This window comes from Dromaius novaehollandiae, chromosome 12, assembly GCF_036370855.1.
Source record: "Dromaius novaehollandiae isolate bDroNov1 chromosome 12, bDroNov1.hap1, whole genome shotgun sequence".
NCBI lineage: Eukaryota > Metazoa > Chordata > Aves > Casuariiformes > Dromaiidae > Dromaius > Dromaius novaehollandiae.
Window position 1 is genome coordinate 26,801,626 of NC_088109.1, and position 21,204 is coordinate 26,822,829.

The 21,204-nt window shown below is 46.0% G+C and overlaps 1 long non-coding RNA gene across 1 annotated transcript in view; it reads right to left on the minus strand.

The window, feature by feature from the left end:
- Positions 1-21,204, minus strand: part of LOC112982906 (uncharacterized) — a 66,336-nt gene that overhangs the window by 7,279 nt on the left and 37,853 nt on the right. Inside the window, exon 4 of the long non-coding RNA XR_010391318.1 lies at positions 1,713-1,816. This is a non-coding gene — a long non-coding RNA (uncharacterized LOC112982906). The remainder of the gene's footprint in view (positions 1-1,712; positions 1,817-21,204) is intronic.

A 21,204-nucleotide genomic window follows, 5' to 3' on the forward strand; every position in this document is an offset into this window, starting at 1 on the left:
TATACCTGGAAGGGTGCACTTTGCTCTCTAGATGATGGTGTCATGCAATAACGTGATGAAAAATAATGTACTTTCATTTGCAAAGTGCTCTGCCTCGTGCAAGCACTCCAAACCAGCCAAGGAAGTTAATAAAACACAAGTAGTTAACGCAAATTGTAACAAAAAGACAGGCCTCTCCACCTGGCATTTCCAAGGCAGTCAGCCACACACCAATGCTCCTGAGCTACAGAAACATGACCAACACTCTCTGCGGATGGAGATGCTGTGTTAAAATGTTGTGATGTGATGGTGAGCTGAAGGAAAGTCTGAGTCTTTCACAAAGACTGATGCCTGTGGTTCATGGCTATGCAAAATATCGGCCAGTTCCCATCCATTAAAGAGGCAGAGAGGAAAACAAATAACCAGCTAGGCACCCCAGAAAGCTTGTGGAATTTTTGAATAAAGTTATTCTGTGCCCATTTCATTAGAGGATGTCTGGCAGAGCACTGCACTAGTTTCTCTGCTGGTGCGTCTCCCCGGCTTCAGAAGAGCTACAACAGACCAGCGGACTGTTAGGCTCGAATCACTACTGGCCCCAAAGAATGAGGAGGGCAGTTCATTTCTGCCTTACCACACTCTTTGCCAGATCAGGAGGAAAGAGGAAGGGAAGGAGAGAAAGGAACCTTTCTTTTAACGTGTGCATGCTTATCCCCTTTTCTTAACCCTGATAAAGTCCTACACAACTTTGTCACGCCAGTAGCTTTACAAATAGTTTTCCGAAGGCTCACTTCATTCTCTAGATAACAGTGCAATGTAAGAATATAATGAAAGTAATGCACTTTGATTTTCAGAGTGCTCTGCCTCCTGTGAACACTCAGTACCTACACTAAAGTTGCTACACTGAAAGTAAAATCATTAATATCAATGATTAAAAATATGGATTCCCCTCTGCATCTGAGGCTCTTCGAACAAATGTTGTAGCTACTGCAAATGAAACCACCAGTAACACTAATTTCCTGCTTCTGGAATGGCAAAATCTCAAGCTCTACTGATCAATTAAAAAAAAAAAAATCCTTTTGCCGCTCCAAAAGTCCCTGTCTGGGGCCATCTTGGGATTCTGTCGCTAATGAAAGCAAAGGCAAAACTCCCACAGATACTGGCATCAACCAGGTATGGACAAGGGACATGCGAGTGGCCATTTGACAAGGCAACGATGGCTTGCAAATGTCCCAAACCACCTTCCCACAAAGCGGAGCTCAGGCAGTCTGCAACAGGGTCGGCACATTTCAAGGGACGGGGAAGGAAGGGGACAGTGAAACACGTCTGGTAAGAGATAGTAGCTCTGGAGTACCCAGGCAGTGCTGTTTCTCTGGGGGCACAGGCAGGAAAGGCCCAGGTGCCAGGCTGGGACAAGGAAGGGCTGCTCTGAAGGAATTAACATCTACAGTCATAAAAAACAATGGAAGTGAATAATATCCCATGTCCTCTAAGACACGGGGTCTCAAATGTATTTCTCTTGCATACTTCCAGAGAACATGTTTCTAGCAGTCCTGACAGCCAGTGATGGCTAGGGCACGTATGGGATGGACCATATCTCTTCCTGATTTTGTTTTTTGGATGAAGGCTCTGCTGATAGCACTAGGAGAAAGGCTGCTCCACGCTTCCATCTGATGCTACACGGGAAAGGGCAAGAATGTTTTTCTGTTAACTTAGCCTGGTTAAAGACGGATCACCTCGTTTTCCAGCGTTCCGGAGCAATGGCAGCTGTGCAGACCGGCATGTCGGGGAGGCAATGCTGGCACCTTAGCAATTCTCCTTCCTGGTGAATTCGTCACACCTGCAAGCAAGTGGCAGAAGATAAAGGAGCCTGCTCAACCGGGAATCCCCAGCCCTGCTGCTATCAGCTCTGTTCAGCCTGAAAAATGCAGCTGAGCATAATTAATGCTCATGCTGCACTTTCCACTTAGCATCCAGCCACGGTCTCTGCACAGCAGAGCAGAAGCTGCTAAATGTAGCTGGACTTTCCCAGCGAGTGACTGAGACCATTAACAGTGCACACAGGTGACCGCTGCCTACCCTTTCCTGCGGTTCGTTCCCTGCGGCAAGGACAGCTGACCCGCAAGCAATACAGCTCCCGCCTTGCCGTCCTTTTCAGCCTGGTGTCATAAGGTAACAAGTCCGACACATCCAAATCTGCCAGCACCACTTTTTCCAGCTCTGGTGGGTCTGCCTCAAACTGAGATGGGGCTGGTACATTTAGTTCACACTAAAACTGCAAAACAGAGATCTTGCCTGTTGCTCCTAGACATTAATCAAAAGATGGTATTGCTATAAGATTAGAAGTTAGTCTTGAGTGGCTAGGCAAAAATATGTCCTGCCTCCTGTTTTGTTCGAGATCATGAGCCTTTTTTCTGACCTGACCCAGGCTGACACGCACGAAGCACAGGCTGACAACAGACAACAGTCAGCTGAACAGGGCAAATGCCTTTGTAGTCTGAACAGATCTCTTTCTAGATCTGGGTCTAGCTCTAGAGGAGCTCCAGCTCCGCTCGTTGAAGCGGAAAAGTCTCAGCACTCCGCAGGATCACACTCTTTCTGCACCTAAAATTGTGAAAGCTCTCAGCTGGCCTCCGCGGGCACCCCGCACGCTGCTAACCAGCTCTGCTTCTGCCTGCAACACTGCGCTGAATCTCACACACTTCTCACCATTTCAGGATGACCTGATTTTTCAAAGGCCCTTCATCCAGCCACGTCCGCGTCTCCCCGGGTGAGGAGCAGCCGCTGCAGCGCAGGGCCAGCGCGGCGGAGGCACCGCGGGGCGCCTCGCTCTGCCCGCAGCACCGCCGCTCCCCGCTCCCCGGGGACCCCCCTGCAGCCCCCGGGACCCCCAGCCGCCCCGCCGGGCGCGGGCTGACCCAGCCGCTGGCCGCGGCAGGGCTCTGGGAAGCGGCCCGCCGCGGGTGCCGGGGTCGCAGCTGCATGCCGGGGGCTCTCGGGGCTTCCTCGGGGAGGTGGGACGCAGGGCGGGTCTGCGGAGCGAGGCCGCGGGCACTGCGGGTGGTGCGGGAGGCCCTGCAGAAGGGCTGCACGAGAGAGGAAGAAACGTTTAGGAGAAGAAATGTTTGGTAGATCAGAAAAGTGGAATTGCCTAAACTTCCCTAGTCTCAACATCAACCGGATGGGGCTTCACTGCGGGAGCCAGAGAAGATGGTGGTGACCAGAAAAGACAAGAGGAAGCTGCGGGAAGGGCACCGAGCCCAGCAGCAGCGGGAAGCCAAAGTGCAGGGGATTTTAAAAAGCCGGGAGCACGGGGGTCTCCCCAGTACGCCCGGGGTGGGCGAGGGCTGGCCAAGCACCGAGAGCCGCACGGGAGAACAGTTCCCACGGGAGAACAGCTGCCCGGCAGCTCGCTCTGCCCTCACGCGCCTGGGGGTCTCCTGCAGCGGGAGCTGATGGGCGGCGGGCTCGGAGGTACCCCCAGGCCGTGGTCCGTGGCGGAGGAGTCCACAGCTCCTGCGCTCCGGGAGCCAATGCTCCTCGTGCCCCACGGCGCACGCGGGAAAGCGGAAGCTCGGAGCGCCGTATCGCGGCTGTGGTTCTGGTCCCACACCACTGGCGTTCGGGCAGAGCGAGCTCAGTGCGTGCTCCTAAAATATCGAACCTCTCCAGTGCCTCTCTGGTGCTCCAAACCCAGCAACTCACAGTCACAGTGACCTGAAAATGTCCATATGGCGCATGGATGCATACCCCTAATCCCTTTCTACTACATAAATCCAGAACACACACAATAATTAAATTAGGAGCGCAGATAGGCCCATGCGTATGCTGCATGCTGTATTTAGGCTGAAAACAAGGCAGAGTGTGTAGGCAAAGGTTATTGTTATATATTTTACGAGATCACCTAAGGTAGCTGGGAAAAAACATCCAAGTCTCTAAACATCCAAGTTTTAAGTCTGATTTGTAGAAGGAAAGCCTGACGGTTTTGTTGCAACAGCAGCAATCGGACTAGGTCCTCAGGGCAACAACGTCACTGGACAGTTTTAGGCACAAGTCGGAGAGGAAAGTCGCGCAGCCAGCACCGGGGGGCAGCAACATCGCGGATTTCACTCCGTGTCGCAAAGCAAACCTTCGTCTCCGCTCTGCGACACGCGTCTGGGCCAGTATCACCTCCGTGTTCCGGCTCCTTGGCACCGGTCACAGCTGCCGTAAGCCCCCGCCACCGCGGTGCAAAACAAACGGGCCGTATCGATGGCTTGGCACTTGTCCTGCACGTGCCACAGCAGCTATCAGCAGTGAGACGTGTGTAAGGGGGGCTGCACAGTTTGCAACGCACCATCATTTCCCTCAACTGCCTCCACTGTCAGCTGCTTCCCCGCTCGAGGCTCGAGAGCTCTCAAGAGGGACCTGCGATCTGCCCAGACCCTTGCGCTGGTGTGTTTTCCTCCTCGATCCGATCCAGCACCCACGCACGTGCGCAGGATCCCTGCTGCGTGAGGCAGCAGGAGCAGTTCTTCACCGATCTCACGCAGAAGGGAAAGAGGAGTAAGGGAACAAATTAGCCACTCCTGCAAAATACTGGGTAAGGCAGTCAGATCAAGACGGTAAGCAGAAACACTCTGCAAACACAGTTGTTCTCTGTCCTCCCTCTGTCCTGTTTGTGCTTCTGTCCCGAGTTCGCACTGCTCCTTGGATGCAACACTCAGCTACACCACAACCCGGGACATGACAACTGACCAAATGTCAGCACGTAGCTCATCAGTCTGAACTCCTGCGAGCACCTCCCACAACACGGCATCATTCAGACGGATTGTGCTTGTCCTTGTCTGCGACAACAGAGGCGTCACTGCCTGTTTGCACCGTTGCGTTACCGCTCTCGCCGTCTAAACAGCATCTTTTCCCTGCCTCACGCTTCAGGAACGCTGCGCAGAAACAGCTATACGTGGAGCTGAGCTTGTAACACTGGGAATTACAAACAGGGACAGGACTGAGTTAGCAAAAATGGGGCCTTACTCAAACCCGTCTTGTGCTAAGACAGACTCAGGAACCAGGGAGAGATTCAGGTCAGTTGGCAATCGATAAACAAAACTGACTATTATTAATTCATGAATACATTTCTGCAGCATTTTTCTCCACAGAGTTCTTTAAAAACATCAGCTGAAATACCTCAGGACTCTTTCATCCACTAAAATGTAGCAACCACCGCAGGCCTTTGAGTTATTCAGGCTACATGAGCTGGTTCAGGGAACAGACTGTGAAGTACAGGCTTGCGCAGGGCACGTTCTCTTTGCGTTCAGGAGACTGCTAGATGCAGGCCTCTGCTTCGGCTGCGCTACGTGCGCTGAATATTCGGAATCTGCCTAGAAGCACAAATCGGGCTGGAAAAAAAGAAGTGTAAGAACGCAAGAAGTCTGTTTTCCATTTTAAGTGTGTGTGAGAGAGAAAGGCAAGGAGAGTGGCTTGAGAGCAGCTCTGCACAACGTGCCGTGGAGTACAGAATATCGCTGAACTAAGAGATGGTCCGAGGGGAGCAACTGACACTGGAATCAGTGATGAATTTGGGCAGCAGAGTTCAAATCTGGATGCAGACATCCAAATCTGGGATATCTGAATCCAGAACCAAAATTAGAGCCTGCAGACAGGGCTGAGGTCACTGCACCTTTCTGTAACTCAGGTTTTTGTGTTTCCAGGTGGCAACAGTAAAATTTGCTCCTGTGAAAGACAACAAGATGCTCACAGGCTTTAGAGAAGCTCCAGTGGCCTTCCTAACAACATAAAAAAGGGCTGGGACTGCTCCCCTTCCAGGCTAAATAAAGAAGTGCCCAGAATCCTCGTCTTAAAAAGCCATCCAGCCCATCTGCAATCTCACTCAGTTTACAGCATCCAGGGATGCACCAAGTTTTAAAGCACTTAATAGGCTGCTGTTCAGACTGCTACACCAAGGGTATTAACGTTAGGTAGTTCAATCCCAGTGCTCTAACCTAAAAGTCCCTTTGACATGCTCCAATTAACTTACCACTGTGGAACTGAACTTGCAATAAAATAACTTCATGAGGATGGAAACAGCATGTTGAGTCAAGTCTAATTCTCAACTCACAGGTAAGCCATGTAACATAAATCCACTTATAATTTTATCAATGTCTTAACACCTAAAAATCTTAAAACCTGTGATTACAGTTTCTAGATTGATTAATCACTAATTGATGGTGATTGATTCATCACTGAAACATCTGAGAAACTTGGCCAAGGTCCAAAAAAGAATAAGATACCAGAACAATTAATCACAGCATAATGTTTATGCTAACTCAGAGAACTGGATTCAAAAGTAGCAGAAGAAAAGGCTTAGCTGGGATTGGACTTTAGACACAGACACCCAACATGTCTGAATACATGTGGCTACATATGAGTTGGACCCCTAAGTGTCCACTATACTCAGTGGATATCTGGTCAGTGGAGTCTTGAGAGTAATTTTTCTGGCCAGATGAGAAGTGTTGAATCCAGTGGTTTAACTGTAAGCCACGTTCCCTGGACCCCAACTCAACTTCACAGCTGCTTTCTGGGCTCATCCTGATTTGCTGGGCTTACCAAAAACAGTCACAGGTTTCAGCGATGATGTACAAAGCACTGCCTTCCTGGTTCTGCTTCATAAACCTTCTGCATCCTGAGCTCATCTTCGTTCCCTCAGCCAGCGCCTGCCCTGAGAGCTCACATCCCTCCATCTGCTGCATGCAAAAAGAGCCCAGCACCCTGTAAACACAACCCGGTCTCGGCTCTGAGATGCAGGCTTTGCATTTATCTGTTTTCAGACAGAGGCATCTTAGCGGACTCCCCCTTATCAAACCATATTGACCTGATTGATAATTAACCTACACTGTTAAATCACCGGTGCTGAGGTGCTTGAAGGATGAGAAGCAATGCATGGCTTTTACCGCCAGTCACTTCTCTTGTGATCCTTGTAGGGGGGAGAAACTCTGTTTCTCTTTGCCCTGTTTTCATCAGGAGTACTGCTGCTGTAGGAAGACTACTCACTTGTTGTATAGGCACAAATCTTCTGGTGGTTTGGTTTGTTAGAGTTTATACAGAAAGCTACCCTAGGCCTGAATAAAACGAGGCACGTTGCTGGAGCCCAGGGGTTTCTGCTGGTGCCGCGAGGCCGGGCCGGTATCAGCCTCCTTCGCGCCCCGCGCAAGCGGAGCCGCGCAGAAGCCTGCCGTGCAGGCACAGCATCAGAATCCCGTTCCCACCCCAGAACAGGGGCGAAAGCCTTGCCAGCGCTGAACAAACCTGAGTGCAAAGCCTGCACAACCAGGAGGACTAGGTTTTTGGTTTACTCTGACCTCTGGATAACAAAGGGGAACTTCTACATTTATCCTCGTCGCAGAAGCTGGGTGACACCAAGGCCCCTCTGCTTCCGCTCAAAGGGAGCTCCGTGACAAGCAGCCGCCGGGTTACACCCGGCGAAGGGTGGCACCGAGGGAAAATCTTCCAGCCTCGGCGTGTGCGACGCTGTGAAGTCAGTACTGACTCTCATCACAAATGAAGACTGAATCCGCAGCACACCGGGTCCCAGCTGAGACCTAAATGAGTAGGAAGCGGCTGGCAGCATTCTCACCACCGCCGCAAATCATCTCACTGGGCTCTTGACGAACGAGGCGACAGGAAGGTGCCGAGGCACGACGGGAACACGCAGCAGGCGCCCACGAAAGGCAGTATTGATCCAGCCACTGGAATGAGATGTCCCAGAATAATGACGAGCAACCGCAGAGTTTACTTCTTCGGGAACAAGGGATCAATACTCGGACGGGCGGCTGGGGAGGAGTGATGCGGTGGCATAATGGATTTGTCCCCTTGTGACGACGTGTGCCAAACTCCCCGTTCTCATACTCTGGGGGAGACAAAACATGTTTCCATTTTTCGGTGTAAGTAAAATTTGCCAGGTTTGTCCTCCTTCTGAGGAGGCACCCAGAAAATGAAGTGCTGAGACAAAACGGATTCAAGCAGGTGAGCACAGAGCGCTCGGTCACGCTTCTCAGGGGCGCAACGCTCCCAGGCCTCACAAGGGAAATGCAAAGCCTGCGCACACTCTCTCAAGTCAGTTTACTGTAAGAACTTCTAAGAGCACAAAATCGGATGTACAGGAGAAATGCAAAAATCTGGATTACTTCTGGAGAGACCAAGGATTGATTTTTTTCCTTTAGGCAAGAGTCTGGAGACCAGAGTAGTGGGTCCAGGCTATAACCCCACTGGAAAGTGCTGAAGAGTGGTAGTGAGCGTGAGTGTGACAACTGTAACGTTGTGAGATGATTCTGGACTCAATAACAAAATATTTCTTCTGTTGCAATTTACAACTAGTAAAAATATTTAGTGAACACGATGTATGGGAGCAATTAGCATCTAACACTGCCCTTACTCATCAGCTTGTACTTGTAGTCATGAGTACTCAGAGGAGACAGACAGGAAAATGTTTGATTAAGGGATGCATCATCTTGGCAACTTTCTTTAAGCCTTTCCACCTCCACAAAAAACGCTAGGGAAGTAAATATGTCTCCAGCTTCACAATGCTGCTGCTTTCCTCAGCAAATGTTTCATTTTCTGTAACAGAGTGAGTATATTCCTACTTGGAGTCCAAGATTAAGACTGTCACTTTCTCAAAGTGCTAAGTAGTGCATGGACCTTCTTCACGTTGCCGAAGATGCTTTATGAAATCAAAGCTGCAGGTACAGAGAACTAGTGAACACAAGATACGAATTATCTGTATAGCCCAAGCTGCAGTGACATGCTGTTTCCTGCTTTGTTTTACAAAGTCAGCTAAAATTTGTCATGCTCCATACAACAAGCTTTTTCTCTCTTGAGCTGGTCACATATTGCAAAGATAACATAAAAGATTTTTCTGGTACCATAATTAAGACGTGCCAACAAAGAAGTTTCTGTTCCACATGAGGTACGACTGGATCAATAGGTAAAAAGCTGAAAGGAAATGTAACCTACCAGGGAATAAAGACACATGTTGCAGGAACAACGTGTTGCCATTAGGTATGATAATTTGGCAAATGGTGGTGTGATCTTAAAAGCCGCTGCTGATCATATTCCCTTGAGTGCATTACACAATTAGGGGAAAGGCACACTAGATATGCCTTTATTGTACTGCTAAAGTGGAGCGCAGGTGTGAGAAAACAAACAAGTTTGTAATCCTTGCTTTGCAAATCGATTCTTAATCACTCTGCTTCTTATTTCCATATAAGACTTACCTTGTTGATATTTATGAGAATAACTTTGCAGCTTCCCTTTGTTGTTCATATGGATAGCAAGTCCAAGAGGTTTTTATAGACTTTTAATCCCCAGCACTGGTGCATATGGTTCATTTCAGGTCAGACCCAGCAGGTATAAAGATATATCCAAGCAAAGAAAGATTGGATGGAGCCCTGCTGAAAATGTGCGCCGCGTGGTGTAAGTAGAGAGGGTATGGTCCTATCATTTCCAATTTAATGTATGAGTACAGAAGTATTGTAAGACTATGACTTTGATATATGAAGACCAACCTTGCTGTGCACTTTCCATCCCCTTTAAGAAGTCACTTCTCTCCCTATCTTATTTTGCTAAAAGTATTATCACTCACAGGACGGAGAGTGGAAGAGGGAAGCCACTGACAGGATATTCACTGCGTGTTCACCTTTGGAACGTGCTCAGTCTTTGGGACCACAGTCTGACGATCTGTCTGGATGTGGTCCAAGACACATCTGTTTCAACAGACATTCAAGGGAAGACAACGGGTAGAAGGACAGACACTGGGATGAGCAGGAGTTTTTAGTAAGTCTGTTGACTGGAGAGTCCCATCTGATTGGGAAGAAAATATGTGTTCTCACATGTTTTCACTATGGCTGTTTCCATTTCACTCTTGGAAGACATTTTTCTTGAACGATGTTAATTTTTTTTAAACAAAGTAAATGAAGTACAGCAGAACATCTTGCGCAGAGCTGGAGGAAAGAGATTGGATTTGATGGACCACTGGTCTAAGACAATACTATACAGCAAACTGCTATGAGGTGCCAAGATTGCCAGTGGCTTCCCTACAAATTGTTTTGTAATCTCCCTCCACACAAGCGAATTTCTAAGCACACCATCCTCTGCTCAACAGTTATCCACAGTAGTACACATTAACAGTTTGATTGATAAGAGAACTTTTAATTAAACACTGAAAGATACAGGCACTTGGCCCATTGGACAAGAAAGCAGAAGATACTGTTTTATTGCTTAGTGGTGGTTTTCATGTAAGACAGTTACTGTGAAGCTGGCATTCCTCTTCCTGAGTCCAAGAGCCATCACTGAGAGAAGAACAAGCTGGTAAACTAGGACGTGAATCAGACACAACGAAAATCACAGCTACATCTGAGAGAGAAATTAAGCAGGCAGTCCTGGTCATCATTTCTGATAGACAGCAGGCCACACGTGGTTAATGCAATTGTCCTCCTGCGCTGTCTGGTGATCAGTGACTTCCAGGGAGCCATGCCAACGCTAGGGAAGCTCAAAGCCAACCAGCTCACCCAAAAAACATCATGAAGTTTACTCCTGATGTTGTGCTGTGCTGCGGGATCCTAGGACCATCCCTGAAAACAACACAAATAGTTCTTTGGAGTTGTCAGAATTGAAATAGCTGGGATGCAGCAATGACATGACAAATAATTTCTCATTACTGTGATCTGCCCCATTTACGGATTTAGGCTGCTTCTTTTGTCCAGCTTCTGTAAGATACAAAATGTATGTAAAAATCTTTCTTTCTGCACTCAGAAATTCTTTGTTTGAACCATATTGCAACTGCAAATGGGGTGTTATCAAAGCAAAGAGAGCAGAATGCATGAAAAGAATTTAGCTTTTCTTCTGATAAAAGGATCAGTTAAAAAAATAGATCACTCAGGTGACTGGGGTGATGTTTTCAGATGTCTGATACAACAACTCTGAAAGGGAGAAGTTTATCAGCTCTGAAAAGTCAGTTCCCAGACTGGTCTAGAACAAAGAAAGCAAAGCTACTGCGGTTTGAAATGAAGCTTTCTCTTTCCAGTATGGACTTCTGGCTCAACTGTCACTGGCCTTACGTGGCCATCATGTCGCCTGTGGACGAGGAGGAGGAAGGGAGAGCAGTAGAAGCCTGGGCTCCAAACTTCCTGCAGGTGCTGTGACCCACGCTCAAGAGAGAGTCAGAAAGGATGAGGACATTTACCGTTTCCTTCTCCCAGCAAACACCTCGGGGTGTCCGAGATGCACTGTCCTGTACTGCTGTTCCATTCAGTCCTCCCCTCCTCAGCTTAGGAGTTGAGTTCTTCGCAGGGTTGCACCCACACAGTGTCTCGCCTGGGGTGCAAACCACAGTTTTTACATGGGGTAGTGCTATCAGGAAAGAGCGCAACATTTTCACATTTGTGCAGAAATACTTAGCTAAATTAAATGCAGAGCTGCTAATGAAACAATAATATTTACTACACACTTCGCTACCTCGCCATAGTTAAATGTAATTGAGTTATGTTCCAATTCTAACTGGAGGCATCCTGTGAAGAACAATATCACAGAGCACTCCCAGAAGCCCTGGAATTACCTCTGGCAATCAGTAATTAAATAAATGTTTGGGATCTTTCTTTTCAAAATGAGCAGATAACAATAACCCCTGCCCTTAATAAAATAAACAAAGGGCAAAAGTACAATTTTTTGAAATCCTAGAATTATTTGCACTGGGAGGCTGGTTTTATTACCCCCAGTCTTTCTCCTGGTCATGTCTAGCTCTGTGCCAAGAAGTCCTGATCCTTCTCAATGCGTATGATCAATATGCTGAATTAAATCAGCTGGAGCTGAGCAGTTCCTACATCTTCTGCAAGAGAGGCACTAAGAATGGTAGGGGTGGGAAGAAAGAGGAACAGGACTGTCTTTTTCAGCAATTACTTGCAATTAGATCCGATTATGCTTAACAGTGACCAAGCTGCCACTGATCTAAAACAAGGCTGCCCCAATTCCACCCTCTGCCTGCCTCCAGCTGTGTGACTGTGCTCTGTCCCTTGTATCGCCAATTAGTTCTCAGCCTAATCAGTTCCCTGAACCAAGATAATAGTCTGAGAATCAACTGCTAACTAATTACAAGGTCACCAATCCAGCATTTTAGATTTCTCACCAGTCCTTAGACTCTCCTAAAGGTAGTTTGTTCACTGTGACAGATATCCCAAAGAAAAAGGCTTCCCTGACCAAGGACCCTGGTAGCAGCGTAGGGTCTGTCACCTGGCCAAACAACCCAATAACTCTCCTTTCCCTGACGTCTGTTTAGCGGCTAAGTTAGGGAATTGGAGTGTTCTTATTTTCAAGTCCTGTAAGAGAAGGAGAGGGACCTAATTTAAAGACATCTTGTTCATTCAGAAGCATCTAAATGGTCATTGATTGCTGTTCCTTGGTAGGACGTGTGAGTCTCTTTAAAAGCAGAAACTGCTTGTTATTTCTGTTCTGTCCCTGTTGTCAGACAGGCTACAGGGCTTGCGTCAGCATTACTGGAATAGAAAAACATGAGTTCGAACAAGTCAAACCTAAAGTCTCACACTCGATTGCCACGGACTCCAGATGTGGAAATAAGAGGAAGTTCAGGCCCGGTCACTTTGCTTGGTTAGAAGCACCTTCACACGGCCCCTGGGGAATAATCACCCCAGAAAACACCCCCTCTTGTATGTATGTCTCCCAACAGCTGCACAGATCAACTGCAGAGACCTCTTAAAGCCCCTTCCATTTTTATGGGCAAAAAAAGATAATCACGCCAACATCTTGGGAAGGTTGAGACCGAAATCGCTCTGGAAGTTACCTTCAGAAATGTTGCTCCCATCTAAAAGTCACATTAAGTCCTCAAATGAATTTATTACACAAAAGTAATTAGCTCCTCAAATGAGAGAACATTAAAATATAGTGTATTATCCATCTGAACAGGACAGGAGGGTCAGAGCTGTGCCTCCCATTCCTAACAAGCGTTTGTATAAATGCACTCCCCGTCGCTTCGCTGCCAGCCTTCCCTGTGCCCCGGGACAGGGAGCACAGAGCAAGGTGACTGCTGCCACGCGGCTGTGCTGAATTCCCCGGACTGAGGGTTGGTGTGCAGCGTACAGACCACGTGTCCCAGCAGACTCCTACTCCAGGTTGTTTTTCTAAACACCACTTAGCCCTGGAAAGAGACTCTGTGAGAAAGAACATTTTTAACCCAGCGGCCCCCAACTCCCAACGCTGCAGAGCAGAGCCTGCGAGCTCGATTTACAGGAACGCTGGTAACGGAGGCTTTTACCCTTCAGTCGCACACATCGGCTGGCAACTCTCCCGGGCCCCTTTGCCCTGAAGACCCCTCAGGAAACAGATGACGATTCCAGCACCACCTGTCCGTATCATCACTACTTCAAGGCTTTCTCTCTCCCTATGCGATGTTTCTTCAGTCCTTGATTCCCTTGGTTTTTCCCCAAGCTAAAGCTTTAGCGAGCACATTTCAAGCTGTCTATATCTAACTATAATACTAGCAGTTGTAACTCACAGCTGTCCATAGCTGAACCAGCCTCCTGGCCATGTGTATCTCCCTAGCATGCCCAGATGATTCCCATCGCTTCTCTGTTCAACCATACAGTCCTCCCAAAGACACAAAACCAACCTGAGCCCCAAAGCAGGAACTCAGCAGAGGCCAGAGGCAGAATCTTACTGTCTTGTACTGAAATACTGTCTTGTGCAATCTCTGCTGTTTGCTGGGTAGGGAGCAAGTACTAATTCTATTCACACACTTCACAACTTGGGAGTCAGCACCTGCTGTAAGTTACAGATTAGCCCTTTCCAGCCCATTCCCTGAGCAATTCCAGTTTCAGCAGCGATGCCCCACACGATACTAAGCAGTGCCAGCAGCCCACAGCTAACACAGCATGAGACGCTGAGGTGTGTTTAACCTTCTCACTAAATGTTCTCAAGTTCCTGCAGTACAAAGCGCTCACCTTTGCTACAAATGCCAAAGCAGTTCCAGAGGAAGCCATGACTCCTTTAAGAGCACTCAGCTTTTGGATAATTCGGTTTTTAGAATCCAAAGCTATGAGAAGGAGGCAGGCAATAGAGAAACCTTTTCTGTTGTGTCCTGATGCTTTTGTCTTGTCTCTTGTCATCACTACTTAATTTCCTCTTCCTCCACTTTGAAAGCACATATGCTTTATTAAGAAGACACGTCCTACTTCACTGCAAAAAGACACATATGTGAACGTCTCCATCAGTTGCACTGCCTGTAGCTGTCAGAACATTCCTGTCACTCTCACAACCACAGCTTTTGATTATAGAGATCAGACTGGCATCTCATCAGCTTTTTTGGTATATTAGAAATATTCTGCTGATTTGCAACTGACTGCATGGCCCAGGAGTGAGACAGTAGTTTACACAAACTCTCACCTTAAGGTTGACAATGTTCATATCCATTAATCCATGAAGTATATTAGAGGCTCCAGGGGACAAATACCCACTTTCAGTTATGTCAGTTCAGTAAGTTCTTGCTTTCTGGCCATCTCAGAAGTGATACACTTATTATTAAAAACTCTGGAATCTGTTCTGAAGTTTCTGGTCTTAATGACCAATCTCAAGGAAAAAAATTATTCTCTATACACTTTTAGGGGATTATCAAATACAGGGTTTGAATACCTTCAAATCCCCAGTATACGCTCAAGGCCATAGTTTGGCTTGCTTTCTAATATTATGAAAGCAATAGTCTCACTAGGTTTTGATGATTTGCTGTTCTCAGAGTAGTCAACCTCAGTCTAGTTCAGTCCCCTGCATTAGGGGGACTTCTAGTCATCAGTCTTTAGCTCAAATCTTATGTTTTCTGCTTTTATTCTTACATTAAAAAAAAGTCATGAATATGCAGGTCTGTTTATAAAAAGAGAATCAAAATGAGTTTTATATAGCACTTCTTGTACTTGGGCTACATGCTCTGCTTCTCCAAATAAATGATTCTGATTCTCACAGTGTGACAATGGCACGTGAGCAAATGGAACAGTCATTATGCATTTGGGAATGACTGCCTGGAAATCAGCCACCGTGCGAAATAATGCAAAACCAGCTTTCTTCTGTTTTTTGCTTTCTTTTTTGCAATGAATCAAGATTGTTCCAAGAAGAACAGACAGAAAATGTCAGGACTCACATGAAGATACTCTGTGTTACTAAGAAAAAAAAAGTTTTTTTTCTTAAACTTGTGCTTTATTTAAATTAAATGAAATGCAAGAGAGCTGTTTGAATAAAGTTATGAATAATGCTCATAAAGGTGTAGTTTAAAATAGTAACTATGAGATGAAACCCACTTCTGCCATAAAAATGGGAAACTCTATTTAGCCAGAGTCAGCCAACTATGCATGCTCATGGAAATATATTCTAATTATATTAAAATGAGATGCTAGCCTAGAGTTATAGTAAAGAACACTTTTTATGATTGTCTCTATTGCTTGCACAGGTAGTATTTACACATCCCCTCATTTACAATTACCCAATTTACATGTGTTAAATAGAAGCCCACTGAAATCCGTTTCCTAGGGAAGTCTGAGATTTACGGCAGGGCAAAGCTGAGAGTGCGTATTTGTACTTGTCTGCTGATACTGCTGCCTTAGAGAATCTGGCACTAGAACAGAGGAATGTAAATCCTTTCTGGGGCAAAGTCCAAGTCATATTTGGATTCACACAAAGAACAACATCAGTGATGCCCAGCTCACAGGAGATGTCTGACAGCGCGATAGCCCAGGGCTCTTGTGTTTCTGATGGCTTGGCTCGGATGGGTACAGCCCAGAACAACAGCTGGCTGTCTGGACGGACACAATCCCTTGCTCTCAATCCATGTCCCCTCTGAGGCTGTGCTAGCCAACACTGAAATGTATTCCCTCTTCAGAGCTAGGGAACTAGCCTACATTTTGCCTGCATCATGCTTAGGGCTGCTTCCGTGTCTGCCAACTACCTCATGCAGTACAGAAGGACACTGAACAGCTGGGGTTATAGCAGAAATAGTACTGAACAAGGAGAAACTTTTGTAAGAACAAGTACGGAGAAAGAGAGTGATGGGAATAAATATTTCTCCAGTACATATTTTCATTCTTAATTAAACCTCGTGCACTTCAAAAGCCTTGCTTTCGTGGCATACGAGAGAGCCAGGACAAACCACATTAACTGAATCCACAGCTGCTATCAGATTAAATGCCTTGCAAGGACCACTGCCTGTGTGCTCAGCTTATGCCCAGAAATCATGCCCAAGATCTCAGCTCATGTGTTTTGAATTGTTCTCATTCTGCTGTGTTTTGGAGCAGGAATCATTGTGTTTTTCTGACTTACGTTAATCATCCACATGCCAGGACTTCTCGTGCTGCTTTTTGGTCCCACAAACAATATCCTGAACCCCAATTCAACAGACTGAATGTCTCTCCTGGGCTTTGCTTTCAGGCCAAACAGAGCGCGTGTTCCTCAGTCCTCATCTACTCTTCCAAAGAAACTGCTTGCCTGTGAGCGTTAGAATTGGTAATCTGTTTCCTGCCCTCCAGCTGAGCCTGTTGCTGTGAGGTACTGCCAAAGTGTGGGTAATTGTCTTGGAGGAAAACCAGAGGTTTAAAAGTATCATAAATTACAGCTTTTGCTTTCCCAGAGGCTATATCTTAGCAGTAGGCAAAATGTCACTCACCCGTTTAGCAGTGGGTGACATTGTAAAAGCCTTCTCCTTCCTGCACATGGTTAGTTAGAGCAGTTAAGGGAAAAATATGCCTAATTTCAGGAGACAGTGTTAAGCTGTTCAGACTACCCTTAGCCTCCCAGACCCTGAGGCCCTGTGTCTCCAGCGAAGAGGGAAGAACTATGAAAGCTCAGCGAGGAATCCAGAACAGAAGTCTGAACTCCTACCTACTTCTCTCCATTTTTTCTCCTTCTCTCTCCTAAAAGGAGTCAGTGTCCTGGCTGTCCTAAATGGTTGGTGGTTTGAATTACATATTACCTTCCTGAATTCAGACAATGAAGCATGTGGTCTAAATACAGCTGCTACTCCCACTCCTGGGATTTTAGGCAGATTGCTCCCCAGCACCACCCTGAGCGTTGCATTCATGCCTCCAAGCGACACAGCTTCCACTGCTGCCCAAGTCACGTCTGTGAAATTTTGCCATCTTTGCTCATATTGAGGAGTATGTTATTTTGGGAGTAGCCTATCCGAGTAGGGCAAAGGGATCAGAACATGGCCGTATAATGTAGGTCCACACCAGGTAGTGATAAATACAAATACAAGATATCTGTCCTCAGACCTTTATCACATGGAAGGTGTTATTTAATTCAAATGTTTATCTATGGCATATCTTAAGTTAAAACTAAAGGCAATTACCCTTAGGGAGCACTGGTTTTGGACTTTTTAAAAATACATTTAACATTTTTTTAACGTTTAACATTATTATAAGAAAATTCAGTAAACAGGCTTGTCAAGTTGCCTTGATTTTGCAGCACCAGAAATTTTGTGATTATTGCTACAGACAAATTCTCCATCTGCACATGGCTAAATAATTCTGTGCTTCTGGATTCATTTCATCACTGACTTCAGTGTAATTATTTCATCAAATTAATTATAACTGCAACAGAGCCTAACGGCCATAACCAGGTCCAACTGTGTTAGTCGCTGATCAGAAATGTATTCACATCACTGTCTCTTTGGCTCTAGTTAATGACAAGAGGCACCGCAGGCTTAAAGCAGTCAGGGCGGTTTGGAGAAGGGAGAACAGGATAACCAAAGTTGGAGCATGCTCAGCTAGCTTATGTCTCAGCTGCAGAAGATAATTCACAGTTCTTGCTTCTACCACCTGCAGATCTTATCCATAAACAGGTCATCAAAGTAGGCTGGAGGCAGGGGCAATCAAACATGGAAAGTTGTGAGAAAACAAAAGCATTTTCCTCCTGGGTTTTTTATTTTGGACCTAACATCTCTGCTAGTTCTAGGGAAAGACTAAGTGCATGATAAGATTGAAGATTTACATTCTCCTTGGCACAGAACTATAAGCAAGCTAAAGAAGTTACATTCTTTGTGACATGCCAGAGCTCCCATTAGGGCAATTTACTACATGGGCAGATGCAGCTTTAAATCATCTTTATGAACCTACGACTTTAACCTGATTAAAACAGTGATGAATGATGTCTGCATGTCCAGAGCCTCTGTGGTGACTTCAGCAACTACAGGTGACTGGGGCATGAATCTTATTGCTGCGGTACCCGAATGCCTCCTCCTCCAGATAGGAAGCACAGCCACACGGGGGGAAGCTGCCAGCAGGAAGAATTACGGAGAAAATCTGCACGCAATCACTAATTGGCTTAGACAGTTTTGCAAGAAACCACAAACCCCTTTTCCTGAGTCAAGGGAGTAGAATCAAATCAATACAATTACCCAGACTTCTGGGTGGCAGAAAGGGTCAAAAGACTACATGTGCGGCTGAAAGCCGACCCTTGGATTTTCTGCTTGCCCCGTCTGCTGCAGAGACAATCGGAACAAGCTGCATGGAAGAGGAGGCATAACTTTTTGAGAAATCGCACCTTTTCCATGCAAGGGTTAACAGGCCTCAGAAGGTGATGAGAGGACTGCTGCTCCAGCTGACGCAAATGGAGGAGATGTTACTTCGTTCCCTCCTGTCTTGTCTCTGTGCGATAATAAGCCTGGAAGAGCATTTGGCATACACAGCTCAAGACAGCCACTGATTTCTAATAACATACCAAAGTTTTTTTCCCTGAGTACCTAATAAACATCTTCTCTGGGAAGACAGGGACTGGAGAAAGTTTGTTTATTCTCTTTAGAGTTAAAATAAACTTGGGCCTTATATATGGCCTTTTCCTAGTATTCCTCTCTGCAATGGAGAAAAGTCACTGAAAACTGTTATCCTTCAGCAAAGTGAGCTGGAGTTCATCCTGCAGACAGCTCCAGTCCCATCTATCGTCAGGCATCACCAGGGAAGGGACATGAGGCTGCTTGTTTCTGATCTACTCCAGTCACCTGTTCCCAGCAGACAAGAACATTGTGTCAAAGAAATTCTCACCACTTGCTTCTGCTTGCAAGGTAGGAGATGAAATGCATCAGAAATAGCATGGGTTTCTTTCTTGAAGAAGGGCAGGAAGCACTGAACAAAAAAGAAAGGAGAAGGAAAGAGAAAGAAAAGTTTACGTGCCTTGAGCCTGAATGCTAAATGGTGACGAGCAAGTGAAGGCAGTGGCACCTTGGCAAACCTGAGCCTTCTCCAGTTAGGCACCTCATGGGCACTCACGTGGGCACTGCCGGAGATACCCTGAGCCATGGTTTGGTAACAGGTAGGCTTCTGGAGGTGACCACCACCTACGACGCACGGGTACGTAATTTGGATCATGCCATTCTCACTAAGACAATCAAGTAGTGATGGCCAAGCCCCTCTTTCACCTGTTTTAACAGAGTAATGCTGTCAGACAAGTTCTACGCTAGGCTCTTCCATCTAAAAATGATGGTTCACAATGGCAAATTTGCAAAGGTCTCTCCCACTGACTTGTGAACTTGCTGTGGGATGTTGTGAGCAATGTTAGCTAATGACTTAAAATACAGAGGTAGAAATGCTTTGTTGCAGCTAAATAGGTCTCTTGCTTCCATTGCCACTTAAAATTTAGGAGAACATTTCTTTACAAGGACAGAATGAGGCAGCACAGATCATTGGTCTGATAGTATGACACAAAAACATGACTGATTGCTATTAAATTAGTATGACTGGGGAATGGTTACAGATTCTTGTAGATCTTTCCAGTTGTAAGATAAAACACTTTAGCTCTAAACACATCAGCATCTACTGCTGGCTCGGCTGTATCCTATCCTACTGTGGAAGTCTGGATGCCATTAAGCTCCCTATGCTTCAGTTTGCGCATCTACAAAATAAAAGTACTATCTGATCACAGCTGGAAAGAGCTATTTAAATGCTAAATTTTATTAAGACGCACACACTGAAGTATGCCAACACCATACAAAGTGCTGGCACACTGTGCTTTCTATATGTGTAAAAGAAAGATGCTCCCTGCAGCAAAGACCTTGCAAAATAAGTAGATGATTCAAGGTTGAGTGAATAGGGAATTCTCTCTGTTTAAATTTATCTCTCTCTAAAACTACATTGCACTTATCTGTTGCAAAAAAGTCCACTGAGCAATGATAATTACAGTGAAAATCCAATGAGGAGACTGATATGCAATTCAGAGACATAGCTCATTAGCAGAATTTGATGATGTGCTATTATTTGATTGAACGTTCATGGGATTCTTGTCCCATCCTTTGCCTACTCCCGTGCACAGCCTCCTTCCTAACAGCAGTGGAGAGTACGAAGCTCAAGGTGCATATGCACTGCAGTCAGCTGTCTATGAAACGTCAATTAACTCAATCACACAGTAAGTCAATTCATGTGACAAGTGAGGTATTCATTGCACAGCAAGCGATACATGTTACTTAACAACATAACGAGCATCTGTTTTTGTCTTAAAAGAAAACAAAGGAGTTTGTCATGGTGCAGAAAAAGACTTTTTGATTTCATAGTGCTGCAGAGAGACTTACTACACATATGGGTATAATCTATTACACTTTGTAGGCTCTACATCCCAGCACATAGTTGAAACTTCCAGGAGATCAAGATGATTCCAGCGGATTTCTCCTTTTGTCACAGACCCATGCTTTCAGACAAGACATGGTGCCAGAATGTGGCTCGTTTTAAATTACTTTCACTGGGGTTACAAAGGTGACACAGCAAAATTGCTCAGTTCGAGACACGTATCAGATGGACTGTGGTTTTCACATTACCATTAAACTGGGAATTGAATTCGTTTATTTATATTTGAGTAATGGAAAAATACCCTTCCAGCCTGAGTGACTGTGATGCTCCCAGACAGTTAGAGGTTACTGCTGCCCAGTTGCTTGCTGCCTTCCCTAAAAGTTACTGCTTCTCCCGTAACCTGCTGCTTCAGTCACCTGTGCACTCTGCTCCCGTGTCAGAGCAAAGCCAGCTACTCACCTGCAGCGGTTTTCATTGGAATGGGGAGTCTAGTCTCGACTCTGCAGTAAGCTCCCTAGGGAAGTTTTACTGTGCCTCTTCTTCTCATTTGTAAACCAAGTATTAATCTTTAGCTTCCTTTTCTACATGACTAGAAAGAATTTTGAGACTTTGAAATGATAAACTGTAAGTGACTGCAAAGTGTCTCAGTACTCCC